Source organism: Dicentrarchus labrax, unplaced genomic scaffold (genome assembly GCF_905237075.1).
Source record: "Dicentrarchus labrax unplaced genomic scaffold, dlabrax2021, whole genome shotgun sequence".
NCBI lineage: Eukaryota > Metazoa > Chordata > Actinopteri > Moronidae > Dicentrarchus > Dicentrarchus labrax.
Window position 1 is genome coordinate 18,360,712 of NW_026136705.1, and position 26,658 is coordinate 18,387,369.

The 26,658-nt window shown below is 40.7% G+C and overlaps 1 protein-coding gene across 1 annotated transcript in view; it reads left to right on the top strand.

Annotated features, from left to right (window-relative positions):
* Positions 1 to 24,425: 24,425 nt before the first annotated feature.
* LOC127364152 (protocadherin-16-like) overlaps positions 24,426 to 26,658 on the top strand; it is an 83,051-nt gene continuing 80,818 nt past the window's right edge. Inside the window, exon 1 of the mRNA XM_051401399.1 lies at positions 24,426 to 25,013. The gene's annotated coding sequence lies outside the window, so the exon portion shown is untranslated. The remainder of the gene's footprint in view (positions 25,014 to 26,658) is intronic.

Sequence of the window (26,658 nt, forward strand, 5' to 3'; positions counted from 1 at the left end):
TTATCAGCTCAGTTTTAAATCCGGTTTGTTTGTTGTTGGGATGTTTCGCCAGCACATCGGTTTTATGTTCGTCTGTGTTGAGAGATGTGACTTACACAGGAGGATGGGAAACCTCCATGAGAGAAACGCTTCCTTGTATATGCTTGCTGAAGATGAAGACCAAGCTGTTTCAGTGTAAAAACATGTAGCAGACCTGCTCACACTTAAGAGAAATAAAATCTTGTTGCTTTTGAACATTGTTGAAGTAGACACATGCCAATGAAAGTGTGTGCAATTTCCTTTTTTTCTCCCCTTTTTTAAAAATGTCTACATGGCACGTCAGTTTGAATTGGCTTCTTTCATGGAAACCCAAATGACGTCTGATCATAATGTGCAGTTATTTGATTTCCACCCTCAAGTCTTGAGAACCGTGACTGCAGCTTGATTGTAAGGTAATGTTGAAACTGAGTTTGAATTAAGCTCTCAGAGCTGGAGGTTACATGAGGGATCATCTGAGGCAGGGCCTTGCCTGGCACCAAACATGAGGTTTTTTGGTTAAATTGGAGATGGAGGTGTGGTGAGCAGTGATGGTTTTCCCAGGGGTGAGGAGGAGCGGGGGGGGGATGGTTGTGGCGGTGCCTTGTGTGCGTCTGGCGTGCATGGGGTCGTTGAGGATTAAAGGGAAGTTTGACAAAGTATGGTTGAGAATGGAGGCAGGGGGATCCGGGGTCTTTGGTTTCTGGTTTCCAAACTAGCTGAATCAGCAGTGCGATCATCTGCACCCCACCACATCACATCACCAATAGCTCAATCTCTGATGTTGATCCAGTGAGTTGCTAACAGACCTCTCTTTATCTCAACCTTCTGCTGCCCGGGAGGAGATAATTCGCTATAATATAAAACCCCATTTGCGGTGGGTTGCGTGACTGAAGCTAAGGGAATACAGGGGCTTCCCAATCTGGAGTGATTTCATCATTTGATCACACCAGGATCCACTGCATATTTATTTTCATTTCTCAGTTTTCATGCCGTAAACAGGCTCAATAGCACAGCGAATTGACTACACTATAAGACAGTTCATGTGGGTTGATTTTGATTTGAAAGGAGGTAATTTCTTTTCTTTTTCTTTATGTACCCAGGAAAGGATTTTGCTGATCACAAAAGCCTTTTGTGAGCTCTTTTCTGCATGTCAGATGTTTCAGAGTTTTCAAGTGAGCAGCTTCACTGGAGCAGATGCAGCTTAAACACTTCCCACAAAGGCGTCTTGACAGTTGAGGTAGCGCAGAGTATTATCGACACACTTGTGCTTGCACACAGTACTTGCACCAATCTTTTTCAATTTATCTGTGTGTGTATGCACCATAGATTAACAAACCTACAATCCAACACATTTCCAAGCTGTGTTTGGTTGTTTAATGAAAGTAAATTGTTTGATTGTGATGTAGAAATTTAGTCAGGACAGTCGGTTCCCCTATTTTCATCTAAACCATCAGCTGGAGGCCGTTCAACTTTTAATTTCACTTCCGCCCTTTTTTCCTTCTACAAAGGTCTTGCTGCTGTGTTGGTTTTCTCCTGCTTTCAAACCTATAATGCACCACTGATGGTGCGTGTAGGTTGGTTGGTTAAATGTCGTTTTTCAGATGCTCTGATCTCTGTGAATGGTTAAAATTAATTATCATAAGTGAAACAAACTTACATCGCTTTGGATTTTTAACTTTCCCCTCAATCATGGCTGCCTCTCTTCTTTGTTTTATCCATTCATACCAATGAAATCAACACATTTGCCTACCTGCTTCTGTCCCATCTGGATCGCATGGCTTCTTGGGGTTACCCATTCCTTCCACAGATGTCTTTTCCCTGTCTTAACTGCCAATAATGTCAAATCCCCTGTTGGTCCTACTGCGTCCCTCCTCCACATCCTCGTTATTTTCTCTCTACTACTACTTCTCTCTACCACTTATGAGAATGGACTGGCTTTTTTTATGAGCTGTTTCAAATATAGATCTGTAACTGCCGTTATTGGCATGCGCCTCAACCACAGACCCTTCTTCTCCTCTTTGTCATTTCCAACCACCCAACCAACCATGCTTCAATCTCCAGAAGTGGTTTTTACAGTCAAATCTTCACCTCCCTCACCCTGCATATCCACTGTATGTGTCTCCTACCCCTTCCACTAGACCCACAAGCACAGCTTCAGTCAACTGCCAACTCCATTGCCTTCTGAAGTGCTATCACACTACATAGCAACACAGCCCCACTTTCAGAGGTGTAGTACACACACACACACACACACAGACACACACACACACACACACACACACACACACACACACACACACACACACACACACACACACAGAAAGACACAAACATCGACATCCGTTTCATTTTGGATTAATTTCCAAGTTGGTAAAACACCTGGATTTGTTAAGCTCTCAGTTTAATATATTTTTATACTTTTATCTCTTTTTTATGAGCACAAATACGATATGTTTGACAAAAACTTTTGTTTTTTAGGTTTTTATTTTTCTAATGTAAATCTTTGAATGTTCGCATTTTAAATGGCTAAAAGCTACACCTAAATACATATGCTAAGGGCTCTGAAAGGATACATATTTGATAAGTGGATTCAATACTGGATTAGATTTAGATAAAATACAATGAAACCCTACACACAACCACTATTGATGACCTTATTCATTGTATGGCAGCTGGTTGATTTCCAAGGACAGATAAAATCAAAGTATATAGGGATATAAAATAAATATTAAACCATTATCATGTCAAAAATGATTACACTATTATCTCCACAATTCTATATTACTAAAATAACACATCCTTTGAAGCTTGTGTTACTGCATTAAGGCAGGCTGTCATTTTCATAAGCATGGGGAGTTATATTGATTATCGTCCCGCCCCTACTTAAGAGGACCGAGCTGAAGGTTGTTGTGTGGTGGTGCCACCCCGCTGAGACCACAATGATTACAATTGACTGTGTGAAAGCTATGAATGTCATTTGTGCAGGGCAGCCCTCCTGTCTTTAGCCACGTTGGCTGCTGGTGAGCCAGAGTTTTAAAGAATGGCAACCCCCCACATCTCTAGAACAGTATCAAAGGAAAGGTCACTGTGACAATCAATACACTGCTCTTCGTTTGCCTGGTTCTGCTTCAGTGCGTCACACTAATCAGCCTGCTGCCCGGATTGAAGGAGACGTCAGGACCTGATTATCAGAGAGAAATGGAAAGAAGAAGGCTTGACTAACAGTGATATACGTGCCACACTCAGTGTCTGTACTTTAAAGGGATTACAGTGAGCCTTCTGGCACTCTTATTGTCATCACTATCCTTGTCATGGTTTCTTTGTAGTCGTCATCATCTTCTTCACAACTGAGTCCAGTTTCTTCTTTCTTTTTGGTTTCCAGTCTCATTCTGGTCTCAATTTTCCTTGTGAAGGTTTTATTGTCTCTTTGGGTATATTAACAGCAACGTGTGTCTTAAGTGGTTTCACACTAATTGCATTTGGTCGGGGCGTGCTCTCAAACACACACAGACACTAGCACACAAACTGACTAAGAGAGGTATCTCTGGTCAAATCAGAAGCTCTCTTGTTTCACTCTAACATTACAGGAACCACAGAGCCAGTAAACCTTCTGTTTAGCCACACTGGCAAACAGTAAGCCGACATGCTGTGGAGTGATGTGTGAGCATACAGTCACATCTGTATTTATCAGATTTTCTCTGACCCAACCCATGCCTCTGTTCTTTGCAATGAGCTCATTTTTTACAGCCTGGAGTTGGCTATGTCTGGTTTTCACTAGTCTATTAATAGGCATTTTCATTTGAGTTTGCATTAGCACAGTTTCCACGGCACTCACAAGCATGAGGTTTCTGATTATGACCTTTGAGTGGAAATTACCATCTCAAAAGTTCAAAATCAGTATAAGCAGTACAAGATACATCAAACTATTATCTTACAGATATCCAGAAATTCAATTGCCCTGTGCATTCAGACTGAACACATATATAAATAAAATAAAAAAATGGCTGGTTATGTAATAAATGATATGTCTGGTCTTTTTTTTAATTATATATTATTTTTATTGTCAACAAATTCTATTAAAAAGACCCAAACCAACATTATCTTCTGTTAATTAAGTTATCTGTTTCTTAATACTTTCTGACTTTCCTACCCTGTCTGTGGCTCTCAGCCTCAACCCTATTGGTCCCTACTGAAGAAAACAGATGGCCATTGTTGGTATTAGCAAATGTTACTTAAACAGGGGAAAATAGTACAATTGTTAAGAACTTTTCATCGGTGGATTAAAGGTCCAGTCTGTAACATTTAGAAGGATCTATTAGCAGAAATATTTATAGACATAATTAATTGATATGTTTTCAGAGTATACAGTCACCTGAAAATCAGAATAGCTGCATTTTCTTTACCTTAGAATGAGCCATTTTTATTTACAGATATTAAGTCTGCAACGTTGAACCACCATGTTTCTAGCACAGAACAGACAAACCAAACACTGGAGCCACAGAGAGCCTTTAGTGTTTAGTTTCTTGCCACTGTAGTCTCTCCTTCCTGCTTCGAAGGAGAGTGTTATTCAGTTGGTTGTAATCTGTAACTTCACTGCTAGATGCCACCAAATCCTACACACTGGTCCTTTAATATAGAACATTTGGTGGTCTAGGGAGTATTTCCTGCAGCAGGATGTATGTGTATGTGGAGCTGACTCCAAATAAACTAAAATGGCTGTGTTTATGGTGATAAATGAACATGTCACCCAATACAACTTGTGGCTCATTGATGTGTTTTTAATATTTTTTGGACAGCAACAGAGAGTTTAACACAGCAGCAACAGAGAGTTTAACACACGAATAAACTATATCAGTATTTGGCTACACAGACAATACTTGTAAGGAATCATTGCATTGTTTCATGTGATTTGTTGACAACAAGAAAATATAACCTTAAAAGATAAACAACTTAAGGCCTCCCCCGTAAGTCCATAAAAGTTTTGTGTCAAAAGTTCCACAACCAACAATCTCTGGCTGGAACCCCCTCTGTCAGTGACCCTTTAAATATTATTGTTTTGCTTTCATTTGTCTGAATTAGCAAATCCCCAGATGTTCAGCAATGTAGTCAAATGATACATATGCACCAAGCTTTAATGAAAGCAGATATTTGAGATAGATTTGTATTTTGTCTATCAAGCCAGTGCCCTGAACCCAAACATAAGAGAGGAAGTCTCCATCACATTTGGTACGGCAGTAGATGATAGTACAAGGGTCGGGGTCGGGATAAAGGGGATACAAGGATATTATGGTAAATTTATTGTCTATGCAGCCCCTAGGGCTTCCTCCCCCCTCCCTCCCTCTTCACAAAAGTTCTTGGAGGGAAAACTTACAGAGGGAGATTGCTGCCATGTCCTTGAGCCTTTCTTTGTTCTGACTGTCATCTCCAGCAGGGAGGGATTGGGACAGAAACCTCCTGGTGTGTGTAAATCCTTGGAGCAGAAGCATTTTGCAAAAGCAGATACTCCGCTAGTAGGACGAGTCTCAGGACACAGATAGAATCCAGAGGGCTGTTTTGCCCTTATCTTCTTTTCAGGTCTATTACTCCAGCTGTTTAGACTTATTTGTGTCTACTGGAACACTGCTGAACATCTGTCCCATGTCTGTCAGTGATTGATGTCAGCCATGTGAGTGATATCAGCCATATCACAAAGACACATGAACATGAACATATGCATTTGCAGTCCAGAGAACACGTGTGTATATACATGACTGCATATGCAGACAACCAGACATGTGTACATGATAGCTTTATTGGCTGTCATCTCGACAGCCTGGCAAAAAACAAAGTTGTTGTGGTTACTGACGTGGGAATGTACCATACGTTTGCCAATTTCAGCTAGCCTTTTCTCATTTAACCCAAAAAGCCAAGACTCTCAAATTTCTAATTATTTCAAATTATTTTCATTGTTTTACTGACCCAAACAAAGCTGTAACCCTAACCCTAACCTTAAATAAAGTTGTTCAAGTTGCCTAATCAAAATCTGTCTCAAAGTTATTTTACTTGCTGAAATGTAATCATAAGCTAACCCTTCACACACTACTGTCGTAACTATTCTCAGTCTTAATTCCCATTCCCAATGTGCTCAAGTGTCATGTAAAGGTCTATCCTTCAATGTTGGAAGGATGACAACAAAACATTAGAAAAGTTGTGATTTAGGCAGAAAACAAGAGAAAAGAATTGTACTTATTTTAAATGGTATTCCAAGTTTGGTATAGCTTGATGTTTAGGCTAGCTGCTCGGCAAATAAAACCCACAATAAATATCCCACCCAATCACAATCATGATTTTGGCAGAGTAGTTGTAAAGGTAAAAATAACCTGTGATAACCCAGAACGTCATCCATCTGTTGATGTATAACCATGTTTAGCCAAGTAGCCATAACAATTCACCATAATGTTGGCTGCGGTGTGGTGCTTGAATGAAGTGCTCCAGCTTGATATATATATATATATATATATATATATATATATATATACATATATAGTGTTAAAGAGATGACAGCTGGCATTTGACTGAGAGGAAACCACTGGTCAAATACCAATCTATGTCAGTCTTCCAGGTCTAACTATGGTCAGACAATGGTTTCAAGAATGTAAGACCACAGAAACACACACACACACACACACACACACACAAACCTAGATGGACACGCATAAGCATAAGCATACATGCAAACACATTTACACTGTCTTTTTTGAAGTTATCCCCACTCATTTTCATAGCCGTAAAATTTGTATTTGAAAACAATATCTTTCTTTTCTTCCCCTACAAGAGGTAAAAAAAAAGGAGCTGAGGGTGCTTTTCACTTCCCCACACCTGGAAATGTACAAACTCTGCCAAGATTTTTCCTGGATTTCAGCTGTTACATGCTAACTGCCACACTAGGGGGTGAAACCAGATGCTTTAAGCAGGACGATTTAATCATTTTCTTCCACCGTACTCACTGATAAAATGGAGACGACCTCTCTGGAAAAGCCAAGAGACCTTAATCATAAACTTTACTTTTAAAAAAAATCTCAATAATGCCATTGGATTAAAAACATTTTCAGACTACATGTTGTTGTTTGAAAAAAAATCTTTTGGTGTTTCCTCCAATTACAGTGAAATATTTTGCCCGGGTAGAAGCTGGCTGAATGTCAGTTTTTTTTTAACTTTACATGTGTTGCCATTTTAGAAAGTGAACCTATGTGACCCACATCATCTGGCAGTGGACTTCATCATCTTACCAGTACCAGATGCAATATTTGTGATACAGCTTGCATGGTGCTGACTGTGATGGTTAGCTGTAATGCAGAGAGGGGCGGTTAACCTTCATTTGACCTTATTGATTATCGCTTCATCAGCCCGGTCTGCTTTTAACATATCTACTGGTTAGTCTGGCTCTGTAGTAAAACAGGAAACGGAGATGAGTAGTGAAATGCTTTCATTTCAGCAAAACATCCAGCACATGTAAGAGTGCAGAGAAAAAAAAGCCTTATGCTCCATCATATTTCATGTGAAACACTGACCACTTGCTTTTAATCATCAGATCTCTTTATCGTGCCAAACTCTCCATAAGGGAAGGGAAGGTCAGTTAAACCGGGATAGAAAAGAAAAGCATTATATGCCATTGGTTTTCCATTCCCTGTGCTTCACAATGGTTACCGTTTCCTAAAATCAGCATTTCCAATCTTTACAAAAAAGATCTCTTGACATTTTTGGAGTCAAGCATCGTCTGGTCTCCAAGCCAGATCTACTGAGGAACCACAATCCTATTGTTCTCGGAGGTTTATTGACAATATGTCATCAACAGCCCTGTTGAAATATTTCCTTCCATTTAGTGACCTGGCCTGGGTGACCTCGCTTACAACTCAACAAATGTTGATTAATTAAAGCTAAAAGTCTGTAGTTATGCAGTGTTTTAAGCAAATTTGTGTTTCAAACAAATATCCCCCCTTCAAATTAAGGAAAATATGCTTAATATCTTTCCTATCTAAAGTTAGACTTCTAGATAGGCCTACTCATGTTTGTCCTTTAAAAGTCAAGTGTGTAAAAAGGAGGAATATCAAGTTAATATCTTCACTGGTGTATTTTCACCTGAAAATAAGAATCGTCGTGTTTGGTGCGCTTTATTATTTAAACTAATAGCACTGCACATCTGCCTCTAAAGCTCACAGATTAACACGTTATATCTTATTGGTTTGTCAGGCTAGTGGTTTCCTGTTTCTTTTATGGTTAGCAAACACGTCTCCTGGCTCGAACACACTGAATGGCAATGACAGTGGTAGCCTATCCATCGTCTCTTCAAGAAAATGTCAACATTCTTAAAGCTTTAGTAATGCCTCGGTATATAAAATATCCATCAGTTAAAAACACTTTCCAGAGCTTTGGTTACTTATTCTGTCATACCTGTTTGAAGTGCAAAGCTGCATGCCCAATAACTGTTTTTTTTCCCAGTGCATTCTCACTGTGTGTTTATGGAGGAGGTTTCGTGAGTGGACATGACCTTTGAAATACTCCAGGGAGTGAGTTTAGCAGGCAGCAGCTTTAAACAGTAGTTGGGCTTTGATGAGGTCTGCTACTGCCCTCTGTATTTTAAGAAAAGAAAAAAAACCTGTGCCAAGTGCTCCAACCAGCACATACACTGCACCAGCTCCAAGCGCACATCCTAAACACAGATTTAGTAAATTACAACCTGCGCTTAGAGCTCTTTAAAACGTGAACACTTTCTTTGATGCAGTTTAATGGAAAGCAGACCACATGCCAACACACATACAGTCCATGTACATGCAGTGGACAGAGGTCTACTGAGGTCAGCAGTATTGGTATAGGATGTCCTGTTGATGTCACTCCAATGAGGATGAGGATGGAAGACACAGCTGGAGCCGTTATGTGTGCCACTTTGATCCTGATGTGTTTGTTGGAAACCCCTTGCAACACCGAAGTTACAGCTCAGAAATGTCTCCCCAGTGTCATGCTTGAAATTTTAGCTTAAAGAAAACTCTGACACACAAATGAGAGAAAGAGGTAGTGTTATTGAAGGAGCAAATTGGCCACCAGTCAAATTCATATTCAAACTGAGGGCAGAATATCACCAGAAAATGAGGTTGTCCACCCCTATCATGAGAAACAAGGACATGCACAATCCCTCCCATAGGCCTTTCTTTCTTTCAACAAACAAGTGAGCAAACACTGTCAGTAATGTCATCCAATTAGCTACCTTTATGAGCTATTGCTAAATAGCCAACGTTAGCATTAACAGCTTACCCGTCTAGAGGAAATGTTAGGAGTTCAAGGTCAAACTTCATCCATTTACTCGCCAAGCGCTGTCTGCAGCGCTGGAAAACATCAATGTTAACGTGTTTTGCTTCTATTTCTAGCACTTCTCTCTTTGTCACCAAATGTGGTTTCTTGCTCTCGAGGCACCACTACTTCTTCTTCATCCCCTCATGTTGGACTGAGGGCAGACTGGACGCTACAGTGACTCACCTATTGAGGATGGGCCAGGGTAGCAACTTCAGTTGATATGTAACACAATATAGATGTCTTTAACATAGCATCAAAACTGTTGATAATGTCAATCTGTTGCAAATGACAATTTCAAACTAAACATACATGTAGCTCCTTTAAATGTTAGATTTCCTAAAGGATCTCTGTGCTGTTTCGGCCAAGATAAGATGTGTCTGATCAGTTCAAAAGGGTTAATCAGTGCAAACCAAAAGCCCCCTGTTTGCTCTTATAATTCTCTTGCTCACTCAAATATGTTAAAACCTAGAAAACTAAAAGTGGAACTTTCTTTGATCATATTTAACTAACTAATAATCTGTGAGGGTATTTGAATAATACAAACAATCCTGATAACTATGTGGTGATTTTATCTGCACCAGGAATTTGAGCATTTCCAGACCCCTTTGGTAATGCGCAAAGTAAGGAAATTATAATTAGGTGAAGGAGAAAGATAAAATAACAAGGTGAGAGTGGCAAAATACAACACTAACTTCTCAATATATCAATATACTAAAAATGCTATTTTGCTAGATCAATATGGAGCAATGCTTTTTAGTGTTCCTGCTTTCTTCAGTTCATTGTTGGACACATTTCAACTCCCTATTTTACTCCACTTGACCAACAATAGGCTGTGGCTGAAGATGAGGAGACTCTGGGGGATTTTTCTGTGTGTGTTCTGACAGTTTTTTGGGCTCTCCTGCAGTACCGTGATGCTATCTTTTATATCACATTTCAGTATGCCAGACCAACTCACTTGGAAAGACTGCAGTAAAGGTGATACAGCACCTTTAACACTGATACATCATTATCAGCATAATTCTCTCTCTTTATTTTTGTGTAATTATCCTGAACTAAATGGGGCCATTGTCAAGATGAAGTGAAGCTACTGCAAGTGGCCCACTGCAAGTGTTTTTCTTTTTTTAAATATGACCACATTTTCCATAAACTGCTTTCTTTCCCAAAGAGCATCTTTATTTCTTCTGGTGACAGTTTTTGTCTTTGTTTTGCTGAAGAAGATAAACACTTCAGATAAACATAGAAATCTTGTTGAGGGTCTTTTAAAATATTCCCATCTGCCATTGAAAGAAACTGTTGCTCAGTTTGCGCTGGGAGAACTGAGCCCTTTTCTTGATTTGAATCTTAAACTGATCCAGGGGGGTTTGGTGAATTCTAACCCGAAGGCACAACATTTGAAATAAATTCTGGACTGCTAAACGTAAATGTCTCATAAGGTGAACTGTCTACATTAATTACAAAAGCATTTGAAAATGAACCGCACTGATTTGTTGATGTTAAAATGCTACATTTGCCATCAATTGGTGACAAAGCTCTTGAATGTTTTTATTTTAAATGACTCATGACTGCCTGCTAAACAGTGCCTCCTTCTTTTACAGCTCCGTTCAGATACTTAGGGACGGAGCAAAAGTGAAGAAAAAAACAAGAGTTTTGAGAGGGTAAGCGGGGACACAAGAGTTAGGTAACAGAAAAAGAGGGTGGGTCCGAGTGAAGGGGCCAGACAGCTAAAGAGGACAAGAATCCGAAGATGATACTGTCACTAAAATTAAAACCACCTGCAAATTAAAATCACAGAGGCAACCCAAATCTTCCCCATAGCCTGGAACTGATCATAGTGCCCCTAGGGAGTTTATATTTGCTCTACAGAATCAGCTCCAAATTAGACTCTCACACACTGTATCAAATAAAACTGCCATATATTAACATTCACACGCACACATGCAAAATGCAGGCACACAGGCAGACCTGCACAAACAGGAAACACAAAATGCACTTTGTTTTTTGGTATATTTTTTGATAACATCCCTTAAGGTTTTCTGGACTCACTGTTCACTTGCCTCCTATGAAGTACAATCTGAAATCTTCTCGCTTGTTGCCCCCACTCCAATCTCCCGTTGCACCACAGTGAAAATCTCCCTCCAAGAACCACCACATCAGAGGGCGACGACAGACCTTTAACATTAGCCAGAACTGAACAATGCTGGCATGTTCTGCGATGTGACAGATGGACAGAATGAAAGAAAGAACAAGAGGAGCCACAAGCCATATAAAGGGTCTTGTTAAAAATCACAGCCACCATCTTTATTGGGCCACAATCATCACAGCGGCTGAATAAAAAGTATAGGCTCCTTGCATTCAGGGAAGTGTTTCATTTTTTTCAAACCCATGGACATAATGCACAGTGAAATATTATTGCGTTATTCTATTAGTATGAACAAGAACCCCTGTGTTCAGTGTTTCTTTTATGGTTACACTGAACACCTGGAACACACTGCAAGGTGCCCGAGCAGTCATCAAAGTAGTTTCAGTGTGCGCCTATTGCGATGGATCTAATGGTGTACAAATGGGAAGGCCTGTTAGGCTTCCTCTCACACCTTCAACCCCACATGGCGCCCATATTTCTGATCACACACACTCATGCACGCAGAGAAAGAGTGCTTAGCATAGCACAATAAGCTCATAACTATCAAAGCCCTCAGTTTTTCAAACTCTTTCCTGTCTTTGTTGTTGAACCCACCCCGGCTCTCTCTGATGTTCAGGAAATTAACCAGTTGGACCAGAGGTGATTAGAGGCCAGCTGCTTGCTTGGAAATGTGATAAAGCTAATAGCAACACTCAGCAATCACCTAAGGTAATAGCATGTAGTCAAAATCATGAACACACAACTCTGAATTTGATGACGGAAAGAGTTGTGAGGAGGAGGAGGAGGAAAGGGAGATTTTTGATTTACTTTTTGCTGAATGGTGCTTTCGAGTCCCACTTTTGATTCCAAAAATTACTAAAAGAGAACTGAACTTTGTGTTTGGTTTGATTCTAAAAGAGTTTCTTTGTGAATCCTGGTATTAGATTTTTTTTCTGGAAACCGATCAGAAACGAAAACAAACTCTGTGGATGACTTCATGAGAGCGACTTAATGTATTTAATCTTTCAACACTGACCCAGCTGCCACTGAGATGATTCACTGCACGGTGATGATATTCCTTCAGAATTTACGCCACTATCATTGATAGAGCCAGATCACATTCTTACTCTTTGGCATGATATACATACCATCTGCATACAGGCTTTCTACGTTTACCAGCACTCTGGATCCCTTGTCTTATAAATGAGGTCTGACGTGTCTTTAAAGTTGAGGGCAAAATAGAATTCTTATCCATCATGTTGTAGAATTTCATCACAACTTAAGAAAACGTTCCACGCAGAAGCAGAAAAAGATGGCTGTCTTCTTCAATTGTTATTGTTGAAATATAGTGCTAAAGTTGTGAGATGGGTTATATTTTGTTGCTGTGGTGGATTGGAAGCAACTGAAAGAGGATGTGGCAATGCTAAGGAATGCATGTTGAGGTTTCCAGTTCAAATCATCACTGAGTTTTTTGTTTGTTTGTGTGTGTAGGCACGTTTTATAGTTTACTTTCCTGATTCTTTGACAGATATTCCACATGCTATCTATATATTTTTCTGTTTTGTGTGTATGTATATGTGGCTGACTCATACTGTACATGTGCGCCAGTCTCTCAGCCGTCTGCCAGTTGATGGGAGTCACATTTAATAAATACATGATGGAACGTTTAAGACTGGAGGGATTCTGACAGAGTTTTCATATTTTTATTCATTAAAGGAGCTAATTGTTGGGTTGAGCTGACTTTCATGACAGTGGTAACCGCAAACTCTGTAATTAATTCAATTTTGGGAAGACTTGGGACAAGTTGGGTCACATATGTGTGAGCCTGACGGAGTATAAACATTTATGGCTATGTCAGCTTGTCATTACACCCAGCTGATTAATAGTGGATAAGGAAGAAGTCAGCAGTTAGACATGCACAAATGGAGGTGATTAAGTGTGAGAATGAAATAAAATGCTTTTTTGTCTTTTCTCAGCTTTCTAATTTTCTGTCCCATATAAAAACCTTGTTGTTCCCTTCCTTATGCATATATATAAACGCACAACGTTGGAAATCATAGACACACACTCAAACACACACTCCTCCAGCTGCCACTGACGCTGTCACGTCTAATCTTAATCTAGCTCTGTTTATTATTCCTTACAAGCAACTTCCATCCTCTCCATGGAAACGCTCACTATCCCTGGCAATTTGCTGTCTAATCCATAGTCAGATTGCACTAAAATAGTCCTGTGTACAGTGATTACAGAGCTCAAAAATCAGTGGTCACTGTGATGTGGACAGCCGGTGGGTATCCTAAGCGGTGCAGCAGATTTTCTGGTTGCGGCTGCACACACACCACCTTGCTTTTCCATTTAGGGCTATCGGTGTGTGCAGAGAATGATGGGAAACACAGTGACCACTCTGTCCCCATGTAAGCCCTGTGCACCACCGCCTCTACAGCATGGGCATGCACGTGTATGGTGTGTTTGAATGAAAAGAGGCTGCAGTAGTTAAATAATAACTGCCTAATGCATGGAAAATCTGAGAATAAAACAGTGGTTGCTTGCAAGAGAGACGAGTGAAGCACCCTTGCCACAACCTCAATATCCCCCAAATCCCTGCACCCCTCACCCGACACACTTCACCAACATGAAAAAGACTGCCTCTGCAAGGCACAGTGATATTTCAGAAGGAAGCGTTAAGGCGAACTCAGAAAGAAAAGCAACAATTAGGTTAAGAAAGGAGGGTAGCAACAGAGAGAAAAGACGTTGAGAGCAAAACAAAAGAAAAAAGGAGAAGGATGCCAGCTGGGACCACATGGGTTGTATAAAAAAATTTCAGCACCCTTGAGCATCCAGGTTTACAGATCTCTCTGACTTTGAGTGACTTTGAAAACCAGAGAGCAGGCAAAATGAAGTCATGATGATGTCAACCCCATACTCAAAGGTGACTGGCAATTCACTGTCTGTCTGATAGGAACCATTACTACAAGACAGGGAACAGGGAACAGGGATATAAAGACTGCCTTGTTAAGTTTGGGACTGAGAAATGGGTGGATTCCTCTCAAAGCACTCAAAATAAACAAAATGTGGTAGTGGATCACACAAACAAAAGGGAGGAACAGTTTTACAGAGCCTGAGAGAAATGCATTTTACAAAATTAACACTTTCTTTCACAGCTTAGTGTCACGAGCCAACATCAGAGCAGGCGGATTTATCCCATATGTTTAGTAGTCACTGTGCAATGTTATGTTGAACCCTCTGCTAATCATACACAGAATAACTAAGTATTAGAATGCAGTGTAGTGATATAAACAGATACCGGACGCACAGAGGTGGAACTGAAACCACTCTTCTTGTTCTACAACACAAATTTGATCAAAGGGCTTCCTAGCCAAGATGTCAGGGTGATTTTTTAAAGTAATTTTTTACGTTTTGCCGAACCATGTAACCACATGTATTATATTCCAAACTCATATGGAAGTAGGCATGCTGGGGGAAAAAAATGACAAATTAGCTGCCAGTGTTGGCTTCTTTTAACATTTATAGTCATCTCATTTGTCATTATTTAAAAGAAATATAAAAAAAAATAATAGCTGTTGAAGATATTTAAATTATGGAAACGAAGACTACATTTTTTCAGTCTATGGCTGTAAAGAAATATTTTGGAACAGTTACAAATATCTATACTGCAAGTTGGAAAACTCACTACTTTGTGGCCCGACTATTCATGAGTTATGCATGGTAAAAAAAACAAATGTTCAATAAAAGAATAATAAGGCTGTAAATTGGAGAATACCTCCCTTGTGGTAGGTAATCACTGGTAGCTCATACAGTGCTCTTTGTAAAGCCAAAGGCCTTATTCCAAAAAACACCTCACCATACTGTCGATTCTAAGCGGCCTACCTGGACCTTGAATCGTGCAAAAGTAGTGTTTATGATTTCCTCACCAGTCAAAATGGTTTACAGAGAGTATTTAACAAATGTCATACATGCATCCAAAATCTCTCTCCGTCTGTTTTGAATCAAAGCCATCGGGACTGTACAGTTGTTGGTGGAAAATGCTCACAACTTGGCCAAGGACCTGCAGAGCTCTTTTTGTCTTTGTGAAATGAAGCATAATTGAATAAATATGTCATGTAGAAAGGGTGTTTAGATGGCAGACAAGGCGCAGTAAATATTTGGATCTTACCGACTGCCAAGCTGCCAGGGGATGAGAGAGTTAAAACCTCTGAGGACGGACTCTCCGGTCAAAACACGGCATGAGCTGGACCCTATGTGATTTCTTACACTATGATATATGCAACAGTATAACTGCATCACATGAGAATTGATATAAGCTGTACTGATAATTATTGGAGTGTGTTGTTACTGTATATAGCCTACTTTCTTTTATTTCTTCCCAAGTACTGATTAACAAGCACAATAACAGACAGAAATCATAAAATAAGGAGACAAGATCACTTTCCTTTTCCTTTCCTTTTACCTAGATAACTGACTTAGTTTTAGAAAGAAGGACGACTGGCTTTAGAAAACATACACCACATCCTGAGTGGCTCCTGTCCGTCTCCAGCGCTTATCAGTGTGGAGTCTAGACTTAACCTTGTTTACCATGTTTACTATGCACCCCAACCCAGGACTGTTTAGATGTGTTTACAAAATAATCTTTGTATCTCTGTGTGTGTTCCTTTTATGAACAATTTAGTAAAGAGGAGACCTTGGATGATGCGGACTGCACGGTCCAGGTCACATGTTGTCAGACACGCACTGCAGGTCACATCCGTAGAGATGTACTTCATGAAACAGAGATGAATACCCTCCTGTTTAGAGGTCGACATGCCTTGAATGCTCCAAAGCAGATCTAATAGAGACACTCTGCAGTGCTGAGGGGGTTTCAGAATCAAAAGTAAATCAGTCTCAGCTTGTTTTTTAGACCCTTGGAACGTCCTTTTGTGGGATTTTATTTTGCCATATTCTGCTCACGCGAGCTTTGTTAATAGCTGCAGCAGTAGAGTCCTTTTCGTAACAGCAGTCCAAAACAGATAAAATATGCTTTTGAATAGCAGTGATCACATGAAAATGACTCCTGTACAGAACCTGAGTTGCTATGGTTTGTCCTTTTTTTAAAAGGACTGTGGCCCTAACTTCACCGTTGCTCGTTTTTCTCTGGACTTTTGTCACTTTGCCAAACATCCTTATGAACAAATATGAGCTTTGTTGGAGCCCTTCCATCGCCTGGCCCTAATCCCTCTAAAAGCTCAGACAGCCCTTCATAATGTAAACATATAGTGACCTGTACTGCGTGTGGCACTGGTTGGGAAACCAGCATTACCTTATCTTGATTATTGTTCTTCTGCAGTGAGCAATTTATTGGAAAAGAAATCCTAAGCTCTTCCAAAAAAACAAACAATCAAACAAAGTCGGAGCACTGGGAGAAGACCGGTCTGGACATAAATCACACTGTAGGAAGGACGCAGAAAATTCTCCAGCTTCTGCCCTGGCTCCAGCCACAGACAGCTGTGAGAGTTACAAAGCCGATTTTGGAGTTTTTCTTGACCATTTTCCAGACCCAAAGTGGCCTAAAGTTCCTGCTCTCAGATTCCAAGAAGATAGGCAAAGTTTTGAGAACACTGTATCGTAAAACCTTGAATATAATCTATCAACTCCTTCTGTCTTAACTTACACCCTCAACCTTATTGAAAAAATAACAGATTTAGCTTAAGGGACAGTTCTGTAGCCTATATGTTACAGTCAGATTTTATTATTCAGTGTAGGAGAGGCATTTAATACAGCTTTGGATAAGACAGGCAAATTACATAAATTCAAACAAAGCTGTGTTTGTGTTTTGCAAAGTTTGTTTCAGTGGTTGGGAAAAGGTGTTGGATTTGTTGCTAGCTGCTTTTGAGAAATAAAAGGTTGGTCAGTGTTAACCTTAAATCTACAAAGTTAATTATTTTTCTACTTCCAGGTAATTATTATCCTGCTTGCACTCAATGTTGGCCCACAATAATTACGTTCTAATCACAATGGTGATTGATTGATGAATTTACAAAAATGTCAAGGAAGCCATTCAATCAATGCTGCACTATGGTCCACTATGACGTACAAACTGTCCAAATGTCAGTAGATGGCAGGTCACGCTGGTCATGTGATGAGGTGTGACGAGGCACGAAACAATATGGCATCCGCTGCAGGATGTGCTTCTGTTCCGCCGGAGTCAAAGGTCAAAGCCTTGTTATCTTCATAGGACAACACTTCAGTACAACAATAAACAGGAAGCAGCTGATTCAGAAGGGCACCGTGAGGAACGACTTATCTCCCCCGACGCACTTGACCCGCTCATCTTCCTCTTCCTCTGAGTTCTCCGACACACTTTTTACAGGCTGAGCCAAGGTTCAGACGTCCCATAACACATGCACCACACACGTACATACATAAACAAAAGAGTAATTGTTGTCACATACTGTAAAGGCGCAAATTTTATTTTGAGGAGGACGATAGGACGACGGAAGGGGGTGTGTGCGTCATGAATCCGGTTCGGGTCGTTAACCTCTGGCATGCAAAGAAAGATCAGGTTAGATGATAAAATGGAATGTAACAAAGGAGAGCTGAGTAAAATCAAACCCTCCTTTCTCATCTCTCTCTTTCAGTCCCCCAAACCCCCCAACCCACACACATACACACACACACACTCGTTATCAATCTGTCATTCACTCTAAATATGGAATCACGGTGGCACGTTAACGGCACAGTTTCACAACAGTTCCACGCGGCAACACATCTGGTTCACAACACTCACTAAATCTGTTCCCGTCTCTGCTGCTTTATGTGTGTGGTGAGTGAGCGAGTATGGTGTGCAGAGGTGAGACTCACTCTTTCCCACGATGCCGTGCATCAGCGGGCCAGGGGCAGGGAAGGAAGCAGAGGGGACGGAATGCTGAATGGCAAACACACACACACACACACACACACACACACACTAAGGACACATTCAGGAACCTCCTGTGCCCATAGAGCAGAAGCTGGTCAGTAGATGGGCTCATACAGGAAGTTCTCAGCTTTGGCTACTTCCTGTTTGCTAGACGCTTGTATTAGAAGCACACTGTGGAGTAGAGAAGGCTTTCAGCAGCTATTCACAAAGTGTAATGAACCAGTATGAGAGTATTCTATAGCTTTAGTAGCTGATTGTCCACTTTCTGCACACAGACATTGCTTTACCTCATTTTATTCCTATTTGAATAGTCCTTGATCAATAGTGGCAAAACTGTTTTCCAAAGCCACACAAAGGTGTACAGTTGATATAGCTATCATGCATACAATAGGTTTTATATTTTCCTTAGTGTAACAAGATACATACATAGGAGGACACATTTCTGGAAAATAGTCATTTTAGTTGCATTAAGCCCATGTATCATACCAAGGTTTTACAGCATGTCAGCAGCCAGCAACTAAATAGTTTCCTCACAACCTAAACAATCTCAGTTCTTAAATTGAGGCCGTCCTGATTTAGTGGATATGCCTGCTTAGTGTATTTGTGTTGTAACAGTAAAACACTTCGATAGAGGGAGGAAGGGAGGTGTCGTGGAGAGATAAATTCACAAAGGAGGGGAAGAGTGTGACAAGGGTGCAGAAGAGGAGGGTGCAGCCTGCAGGTATTGTGTTTATGTGATGTCAAAGTTGTGCAAGATTGGGGTAGTGATGAAAAGAGAGGAAAAGGAGGGAATGAGAGAGTTATTAAAGGTGTCATCGCAAAAAAAGAGTCCAAAGCGTAGAGACAGACACTGATATTTAAACCAGTTTCCATGGCTTCCAGAATGATTTCTTTGGAGCAAGACCATGTAGCTAACTTAACATCTGCATCCTGTGGTAGACTCCAATGAGATTACTGTACTTTACAGATGTGTGATAATGCCTTGTTTTCAACAAGACAGAGAGAGAAATGTTGTGTAAAGCAGGATAACACCTGGTAAGGTTTTGTTCATGAGACAGATATAATAGAAGTATGTGCAATGAGCTTCCCAACAAAGTGAGAAAACCTGAGGTGGATTATGATCCATAAATTTCCTCCATCACACAAAACCTGGAAGCTCGTCAGAGGAACTGTTTAATCTCCTTCTCTGATATCAGCCTGTGCGTAAAGATACAGAGAGTGTAAGGGGCAATACACAACTGTAGTATAGAACCTGAACTGCTGCTTTCCTGTTTTCCCTCTCTTCACAAAGATTACTGCTTGATAAGAAAAAAACCTATGACCTTCATGCTTGAACGTATAAGATAAGTTTCTCAGCAAATGTTCAGCTAATGCTGGGAGGCCTTGTTCAGATGATGCTTGCCAAGTGGAAGCAGGCCAGCCTCTGAAGAAGAGCCTCTGAAGTTCAGGGAGAGACAGGTTTTAACATTTCTTTCAACTCTAAGCACATTATGGAAATGACGTAATTCAAGATAAGGCTGAAATATGAAACTCCGAATTAGCAGAAATCTGCACTGAGTGAAAAGAGGATTTAATGATGGATTCTAGAAAGTACTATACTGTATATAGCAGGTATTTTAGGGGTGAGTAGCTGCCATGATGATATCACATAATTTCCCTTTGGATGTGAAACATTTTGTGTGCTTTCATTCTGCTCTGGGAAGCACTACTCCTATGTGCTCCTAATAACAATGCCCTTTTCCTGCTCTGTCATCCCTTGGTCTATTAATCCTCAGTCTCCCCCTAAAATAGTCCAAAAGCTGCACACGTCCATACAGACAACTGACATAAACAATGCACATGTAAAAATCACTGAAATGGCTAAAAACGTCCAGAGGAAACCACACATAACCAACAGGAAATGTGGTGCCAACACCCACCAAAATGGAAACACAGATTTGTTTTTCTTCCTTTTGGCAGTACAAAATCAATTCTACCATAGATTTACATTCAATACATCTTATTTCACTTAACTCTTGGTCTCCTTTTAGTGACATCTGCTGAAATGCATAACGTAGTCGCTTTGAAACAACAGCCAAAGTCATCGGGCAGTGTGTGGTTGCATGCTATAGGCACACTGGCCTCAGAGTAAAGTAAGCTATAATAATCTTCCTAAGAATACCCTGCAGGGACAGATGAAGACAAATACAACTCTATTTGTTGCCAGTGGCAAAGGAAACATGAGAAAAAAACAGTGCCCATGAGTGGAGTAGAGATGAAGCTAGAGCAATATTTCAGTGTAGTTTTGCAATGTCCAGGATTTGAAAAAAAAATGTGACATACTCCTTTCTAGTGTGAATATACTATAATATTGCTGTTGAACTTTCCTAAAGTTAATTTAAGCTAACAAAAAGTATTTTTATAAATTTTTTTAAAGGATACAGATGCTGTTATACTGTATTAATCTTATTGTCAACAAATACCATGGAAAGACCAAATCATGTTACTTGATCTCCACATATTTTCTGACTTTCTGACTGTGGCACCCAAAAGCCCAGTAATTTCAACTGAAAATGTAGATCTTCAGTTGAAAGAAAGAGCTACACACATAGGTTTACTATATTTCAGAACCAATTCATTGTTCACTTTGGTCTTTTCATGGGAAAAGAAAGAAGAAAAAAAAAAGAATATTGCCAGACTCATCCTTTAAAAGCACTGAACTGTGAATAAAAAGTTTTCTCGATGCAAAACAGCTTTTGAATGAAACCGTTATGAAGGACAGAAGTTATATTTTGGCCATGGGAAAGGAAGGTCGGATTAGGCCACCACTCTTTCCTTTCTTGGCACAGAGTCACTGAGTGGAACTGTGACCTCATCCCATCCTGCCGCACAGGAAAGGTGGATCAGATAGACGAGACAGACACCTGCATGGACACGGGGTCATATGTGTATGCTCGAGGGAGAAAGAGACAGAGTTAAGTGACAAAACTAAGAAAGTTAATGTATGTGTATGTATGTGCGGCGCTGTAGATATAAACTTGTGTGTCAGGAAAGGGACTGAATCCAGAGAGATGAAGTGATAACAGTTGAATGAAATAAGACATGGTGGAAAAGGACACATTAAGATTTTTTGGGGATGGAGCTGCCAGAATATACGGAACTAGGATATTGTGTTGCTCGCCAGTCAAGGAATTATTACAGACATATTTTCCAGAGAATTTTGCTCAGAGGAACAATACTTGTTATGTTACATTATTAGTCTTTTTTTAAATAGTGATGAAATCAAAAAATTAGTTTCAGTCCACTTCACATGCAAACATGCCAATTTGGCTAATTTGGTGCTTTGATTCACATCAGAGGCATCACAGTCCTGCGGTCAACTGTGTGTGTTTGTATAGGAGAGAGAGAGAGGAGAGAGAGAGAGAGAGAGAGAGAGATCCAGCCAACAAGTCCACTCATACAGCCAATATAGACAGGCCCCTCCATTAGCTCCTAACGATGCATTTCCAAATGACCTCACAGCTACCAGTTGTTAGCTAACCACCATGTCACACTTATTTCTCTCTTGTGCTCATCAACCGTGGGTCCAAGATAATTAAGATCAGTACAGAATATCAGATGAGGCCAGATTAAGTCATTTCTTGGGGATTTCTGGGAATTTACAACTCTGGTTTAATCAGTTCCGTTATAAATGCATCGAGTTGGAATGAATGCAAGGCTTATCTAAGACTTGACAGATGATAAATCTGGGAGGTGTGCTAAAGGTTTGAAATGTGCACCGGGGTTATCATGGTCAGGCTGTGGATTTTGAGGTTAGAGGGAGGAACAGACAAACAGGATAGACACAGGAGCCAAATAAATCCTTTGACAGTACTCCATTTCATGATATATGTCTGTATGTGTACACGTGAGTGTATGTGTATACGCGTGTGTTTGTATTTGATGGAGAGGCAGAGAGAAATTTTACATTTATGAATGTGTGCGGCAGCAATATAAATCATGCACTGGTCTCCTCCGTCGTGGGGAGCCCCACCAAAAGTGTCACTTCTCAGCCATCTGCTATTGGTTAAAGCTGTGTAATTGCAACTCTGTGGCAAGTGTTCACACAACAAGATCGATGCAGAATAAATCCACTCGCAGACACATAGACAGCACACACACACACAAACACACACGGACAAATGCAGACTCTACAAGGACAAGGACAGACATAAGATGTGAGAAAGTGGAGTGCAGGTTTTTTGGAGGCTTGTTTCATCAGTAGATGTGTATTTATGTATCCATTTACTAAATAGTAACAAATATATAAGAAATAAAGAAAAAGGACTTTGCCTTTTAAGCGGTCGGGTCTTTTTTGCCAACCAGGCCTTTTTCAAATGCAGCAAGTATTTCCAAAGACATGCATTAGTAGACTCTTCGTAACTCACAGCCAACAGGGGCAAGGCACAATCAACTAGTGGATCATTTTCTATCTCGACCATAAATTGCATCTTTCATGTTAACCCTTTGGTATGTTTTCTTAGAAATGCAACCGTGTCTGGGGTCTGGAGTTCTGTTAGGAGGTTAGAACCAAAGAGGGAGAACTGGAGTTGGTTTACACATCGAATCCACTGGTAATCTTATCTATCGCATGCCATCATCCAAAAACAGCAAATTTAACCGGCTATGATAACAATAAAGACCAGCAATATAATGAAGTAGATGTTGAATATTGTTGAGAATTATGTTGCTGGCCTCTTATGGAGGGCAAACACTTTACTGATAGTTTGCAGCTGATAAATAATATGTATAGCTTTGAAGAGCTAAGAGGATGAAATTGTACCAACAGTAGAAGCATAAAGTGTAAAAAATAATAACAAACAAACTTGATTCAGGTTGCTTTTCTCTGCTTCATTGCTTTTTGCATTCACAACTAACCAAACAGTTGATGTAAAATGGGTCTCCTACAGAGTTAGTGAGCCTGAATCCACACTGTCTGGTCATTCTGTCATGGTCAATGTGCTTAAATGTAGACACTTGCCGGTAAAAGAGTAAATGTATTATTTCCCTCCATTGACTGCAACATACACACTCATCGGACGAGCAAGAGGGGATGGATTGATTGCTGTCCTTGTCCACTGCCTCCAACACCCAAACGCAGACCCCCTCCCCATGCTCTCACCTCCCACCTCCACACCATCCCTCCCTTCCCCACATCTCCTCCCTTGCTCTGCTTCAGTGATGCAGGTGGAGGCTTGACCTAAAATCTGGGGTGATGAATGACTCCCATCTTGCTGATGCTAGCAGTCTAAACGGTGTGTGTGTGTGTGTGTGTGTGTGCGTGTGTGTCTACATGTGCGTGTGTGTCTACATGTGCGTGTGTCTAAACCTCAGCTCTGCCTGCTCTGCTGCTTCCTCTTACAGGTTACAGTCCTAAAAGCTTTGTGATTGAGATATGTAGAAAAAAAATTAATAAAATGTGCAGTTGATTAAGAATTTTCCTAAACCTACAGTGTTCATCTAACCTTCATGAAACATTACACCATATGCTTTGCTTTTAGTAACACATGCTTAATTCTGTATAAAAAAAACATAATTTTAAACTACTTCAGCTACCACTGGTTTTGTGCTCAGTTAATAGAAGCCTCACTTCCTTAATATTTTATTATAATTCTTAATTCTGATTATATTCTTAATTCTTATTCTTAAGTAAAAATCTAAATCCTCAAGTTAGATTTATATAGTTTTGTGAAATGTGTGGCGTCCTTTTACATGGCAGCATAATATTAAGTCTCCACGAAGAAGGAGAATAAAAACGATGCTAATTACTCATTTCCATGCATAATGTGCCATGCTGAGCTAAACTCCCCTTTTGATGGTACACGGTGCACTCCTTTGTCTCAAAGACTACTTCCACCGAACGGAGCTGGGGGGCACCAAAGTCTGCTCTCCAATCTCCTCTCTCCACTGTATCCCACAGCCTCCCTCTCCTCTGTCCCCCCTTTTGTGTGTAGCTATACCCGAATAAATTAGCAACCCAAGTCGGTGAAGGGAGGAGGAGGAGGAGGAGGAAGAGTGCAGGGGGAGGGGGGCTGGGCCTTGTGGCGGAGGAGTCGGCTTTCAGTCGGTGAGGTGCACGGTGCCCTGAAGCGGCTCTGTCTCAGCACACACACACACACACACACACACACACACACACACACACACACACATACACCGTGTCTGAGTGACTGGATGCTGAGAGAGAGAAAGAGAGGAGTGAATCGTTTAAGATCAGCGAGAGACCGGAGAGAGCACTGCAGGGCCACAGACGGCTCCCTTCTTCTGCAGACAGCAAAGAACCCGTAGAGCTTTCCAGCTGATCCAAACGCGCTCACCTGACACGGGAACGGAGACGCAAAAAAAAAAAAAAGAGACCCTTTCACTGGAGGAGTAACTGTCTGCCGGATTAGAAAATCCTTGGATTTGTCTCAACTGTCATTTGTGTGGATATTATGTAAAAAAAAAAAAAAGAGGCTTAAACCAGCTGGCCAGCACGGATCCATTCAAGATTTTGAACTGGTGGATTGTCTTTCGTTGGTGGGGGGGGTTGGATTGGAAACCGGTTTGCATACTGATCAGTTTTGGAGAGAATATCCAGAGCGCACATCCAGAAGCTGCGGAGTGGGTCGGATGAATGTAAGTGACAGCTTCTTTATTCTCATCCTCTGTACATTCGCGCTCACTGAGGCATCTGATCAGTGCGGGATAATATGTGGAGAATGGAGCTCTTGTTGGGTGGAAGCTTCTTCTTTCCCCTTATAGAGGGGTTGCACCCTGCATCTGCACCTTGCATGCATGAGCCGGTAGCTGGCCACTGAGATGTGGGGAGACCATACTACGGAGAGACTACAATAGTATCGCACGATCAATGTATCATGGTGATGTGGCATAGCCTCAGATTGATTATTGATCACCATTCACAGCCAAGCCAGCTGAACAGCCAGGTTTGGAAAAAGGAAAAAGAGTGGAGCCCCTTTTTAAATGAGTGCCAAACATGAAAGAGAGGTTTGTCTAATGGGTTAGTATATAAGCTTATTATGTCTTATGGAACTATTTAATAACAGTGAGTCAGTGGTTTCCTTCCCAGGGTTGCCAGCTTAGAGCGACTACACTTTGTTTTGGAGAGAGGACCGAACCGCTTAATGGGAAACACCATGAAGCCAGGATACTTTGGACTTTTTCCTGGGAAGCCCAACTGATGTGAGGAAGGATTTAGGGAGTCTGTGAGGCGTCACGAGTGGAGAGAATTTGAAGTACTGCTGTGTGCCTTTGAGCAAGGCACTTAGACCATTAGCTACAGCAGGGCATGGTCTGCTGATGACGTGTGTAGGTTTCCTCTTTTCTGTGTGATTATGAAAACAGAACCCAAAAGATCGCAGAGGGACCATCTCGGTAGACAGTAAAGACCATGTAATACCTTAAACATACAAAAATAAGAAATCCAAGAGGATTTTAGTTTTGCTGTCCAACAAATAGATTCTGACACAATTGTATTTTTAAAGTGTATTTATAGCAGCTCATTCTGTCTGTATATGTTTACATGGCCAAAAGCTAAAAATGGGAATCCAGGGGCATATTTAAGTACCTAACCACAATAGTTATTCCAGTCAAATCTGGTGTCCGCTGGCATCCTCAGCTCCTGGTTTTCAGCTGTAAGGAGGGATACGGATCTTTGCATTATTACCCTATCCACTTACATGGTCCCGTGTGCTTCAGCTCTGCAGTATACCGGCCACAGCCTTTGCCGCTGGTCTGCATACAACCAGTAAGAGTTTGGTTTCTTGCAGAGTGATGAGGCGTGCAGCAAGACATTTTCTAACAGGAACCATATGGATATCCGTTGGTGCGGCTGCAACCGAGTAGAGCTTATGTTTGTACAAACAACGTATGATTACTCACATCACCTGCTTAGAGGAACAGGAGCAGGACTGTAACAAACTCTGGATACTTTACACAATTGTGGCAATTAAGACATTTTTAGAGAGTTTAGTTATATCTTTGGTTATATTGTATATATTTGGTTTGATTCTTGAAATCAAGTTTGAGCCTAGACCACCATTTTGTGTGATGGGGGGGGTGGTATTGATTTCAGAGTGTGGCAGATGAGGTGCACCTTGACCCCTGACCTCCCTGTGAAAGATGTTGTTATTCATCCTCATTTAATTATCAGGAAGAGCTATGATAATTAATGTGTTTCCCGTTACTACTTGTGTTTTTAACATTGTCATGTCAAGGCAGAGAGGACTGTTCATTCAGTTCAGTGTCAAGTCTTTTTGTGGCC